Source organism: Lygodium microphyllum, chromosome 16 (assembly GCF_053477565.2).
Source record: "Lygodium microphyllum isolate KBCC chromosome 16, Lygodium_microphyllum_v1.1.10, whole genome shotgun sequence".
Classification (NCBI taxonomy): domain Eukaryota; kingdom Viridiplantae; phylum Streptophyta; class Polypodiopsida; order Schizaeales; family Lygodiaceae; genus Lygodium; species Lygodium microphyllum.
Window position 1 is genome coordinate 127,225,037 of NC_141150.1, and position 3,830 is coordinate 127,228,866.

The following is a 3,830-nucleotide window of genomic DNA, read 5'->3' on the forward strand; positions in this document are numbered from 1 at the left end:
ATAAAATGGTTGTGCACAATCGTCATGCACCTTGCATCAAGCATGCCACATGGTATCTCCTGGAATGCATTGCAATTGATTGATAAACTTTGACCAACGCTGAGAGGACAAGAAACCTAAAGTCGTAGGTTTAGATGGGTTCTTCCGTTGGGGAAAGTTTTGTGAGGCAAATTGAAATCTCTTGGAACGTTAAATTATGAAAGAGTGGATTTTGTGCAAATGTTATATATATTAGCGATGCATCTTGGGGCCAATCCCCGAGGTGTAGGAGAGTCGTAGTGGGGCCGCAACAATCAGCCGAGGTGCTTCCCTATGTATGTATTATGAGGCATTATGCCTATATATTATGGGATCTCCCTCTAAGGAGAAGGGAAGGTGAACGTTGGACTAGATATTGGATACAAATGCAAAATCGTCATAAGCATTTAGTGTAAAGTGAGTTTTAGATGCTCCTGGCCCGCGAGGCCGTGTGGTGGGGTTGTCTGTCATATGCATGAGGTCTGACTAGTGCTATAGCCAATGCCGGTCCATTTTAGGTCCCATCAGTGGTGCGTCTGCTGCCAGCCCATTTCTGTATTAGCTTGATGCTCCTTTTTCTTGTTTATGTGTAGATCTATTCGTGGGATTCGACGGGCTAAGTCGCCCTATCCCATGGTCGCCAATGACAGATGATTTTTTATGTCGAGAAGTGCTTAAAAATAGCCAAAATTTACGAATGTCAGAGGAAAAATAGACTTCGTCGAAGGCGACGGTGGCAATCAGTACGATTTTAAGTGGCAAGTCCCTAAAGCGCTAGTGCTAATTTTCATGGAAAATCAAATGGTGGCGGATGGCTAAGCTGGAGTTTTCCTAGATGTAAAACAACGTCAGGAATCCAACGCAAGTCTCAAATCTCAATTCCGAGATCATTTGATCCCCCATTTAATCCCCGTAAGGTTCGGGGTTGTAAAGCGGCTACTAGATCTGGAAGCCGAGAAGAGCGTGATGGGGCCTAGGTTTGTAGATTTCGATGCCATGGAACCACCCATCCAAACGGATCTCGAATCCGATGTTGTTTGCCCCTCCAAAAGCGAAAAAACCACTTGCCGGAAGTGTGAAAGCAAAAGGCATGAATTTGATTAAGAGCTTAAAAGCTCTTAACAAAGAGCTTAACAACCCAAGAAGCCACGAAATGAAACGTTGGGGGGGAGGGACGTCAGTTTTTTGCGCCCCATTTTTCCCCCATTATTCATCATTTTCTGATCGGTAGAGGTAGGAGGAATCCTCTTGGCCCTGAGATGCTTCTATCCTTCGCCCTCCATCGCCATAAACGGATCAAGGAATGATGCACTGAGAAAAGAGATAAAAAACCAATCTTTCTCTCTCCTCTCTCTCTCTCCTTCATAGAGGCAATTCATATGCAAGAAATCAAGAAGAAAAGGGGCTGAAGGATGCTTGTCCGATTGTGATTGGATTGCTCTAAGATGAAGAGGAGGCTGAGGAAAGAGGTTCAGCATTGAAGAATGGTTGCTGGTTGGTCTGTGGGCTGCCCAGAATAATTATTAGAAAACCCGCAACACGCAAGACACGCTGTATGCTCCACTTTTATAAAGTAATTTGCTTGTTTTTGTTGTTTCATGGTCAAAATGTTGTTCATATGCGATGAATTTTTGTTTGAGCCCTAGTTGAATCATGTTTGAGGGGTGTAACTACAAAAATGTAGAACCTGTAATGATTTAGAACCGTTATTAATTCTTTAAAACCCGAAAAATGTCATTTTTAATGGAAATTAGTGGTTTTTTTCCATTTTGAGTTGGGAAAAAGGAGTAGAAATGGGATTAACTCAGAGAAAATGTTAAGTTTCAGTCAAAATAATAAGCCAACACAAATAAATCAAAAGATATGTATTTTCACGAATAATAAATAGAAAAAAATAGTGAAAAATAGAGAAAATTGGGATTTCCAAGCTCAAAAAATGTGGAAAAATAATATTTATGTGTGTGAATGTTTGGCAAGGTTAAAGCATGAGATCAAGCCTTAGTTTGGCCTCGTCATTTGTGTTATAGTACGTGTTTATTGTTTTTTTCATACAAAAATGACATAAAACAACCATTTACACATATGCAACGCAACAATACCTAAACGGTAAGGGGGGAATGAAGTTTGTGCCACGATCTAATTGCTGAAAAGATACAAATTCTAATTTTCCTCTTTTTACGTAGCATTTAGGGATCGTTCCATAATTAAATATAGGTGACTAGTAGCATAGAAGTTCCGATGCTAGTCCGTAAAGCAGCGCAATACGTAACGCTTAGCTAAAATTCATGAAAGGGATGTTTTCTGCACCTCACATGGTTGGTTTTTTAATCATGAAATGGTTGTTCACAATCGTCATAGACCTTGCATCAAGCATGCCACGTGGTATCTCCTGGAATGCATTGCAATTGATTGATAAACTTTGACCAACATTGAGAGGACATGTAACCTAAGTCGTAGGTTTAGATGGGTGCTTCCATTGGGGAAAGTTTTGTGAGGCAAATCAAAATCTCCTGGAATGCTGAATTATGAAAGAGTGGAGTTTGTGCGAATGTTATATATGTTAGCGACGCATCTTGGGGCCGATCCCCGAGGTGTAGGAGAGTCGCAATGGAGCTGTGGCAATCAGTCGAGAGGTTCTTCCCTATGTGTGTATTATGAGGCATTATGCTTATATGTTATGGGGTCTCCCTCTGAGGAGAAGGAAAGATAACCGTTGGACTACATATTGGATACAAATGCAAAATCGTCATAAGCATTTAGTGCAAAGATTTTAGACGCTCCTAGCCTGGAAGGCCATGTGGTGGGGTTGTCTATTGTATGCATGAGGTCCGGCTAGTGCTGTAGCCAATGCCTACCCATTTTAGGTCCCATCAATGGTGCGTCTTCCGGCCCATTTTTATATCAGTGTGATGCTCCTTTGTGTTGTTTATGTGCAAAGCTATTCGTGGGATTCAACGGGTTGAGTCGCCCTATCCCGTGGTTGCTGATGACATATGATTTTTTATGCCGATAAGTGTCTAAAAATAGCCAAAATTTATGAATATCAGGGAAAAAATAGACTTCGTCGAAGGCGGCGGTGGCAATCAGTACGATTTTAAGCGGCAAGTCCCTAAAGCACTAGTGCTAATTTTCATGGAAAATCAAACGGTGTTGGATGGCCGAACTAGAGTTTTCCTAGATGCAAAATGACGTTAGGAATCCAATGCAAGTCTCGGATCTCAATTCCGAGGTCATATGATCCCCCATTTAATTTTCGCAAGGTTCGGTATTGTGAAGCGGCTACTGGATCTGGAAGCCAAGAAGAGCATGACAGGGCCTAGCTTTGTACATTTCAATGCCATGGAACCACCCGTCCAGACGAATCTCGAATTCGATGTCGTTTGCCCCTCCAATAGCGAAAAAACCACTTGCCGAAAGTATGAAAGCAAAAGGCATGAACTAGATAATTTGATTAAGAGCTTAAAATCTCTTAACAAAGAGCTTAACAACCCAAGAAGCCACGAAACGAAACGTTGGAGGGGGGGTCAGTTTTTTACGCCCCATTTTTCCCCCATTATTCATCATTTTCCGATCGGTAGAGGCAGGAGGAATCCTCTTGGCCCTGAGATGCTTCTATCCTTCGCCCTACATCACCATAAATGGATCAAGGAATGATGCACTGAGAAAAGAGATAAAAAAACTAGTATTTCTCTCTCCTCCTTCTCTCTCCTACATAGAGGTAATTCATGTGCAAGAAATCAAGAAGAAGACAAGCTGAAAGATGCTTGTCCGGTTGTGATCAGATTGCTCCAAGATGAAGAGGAGGATTGCTC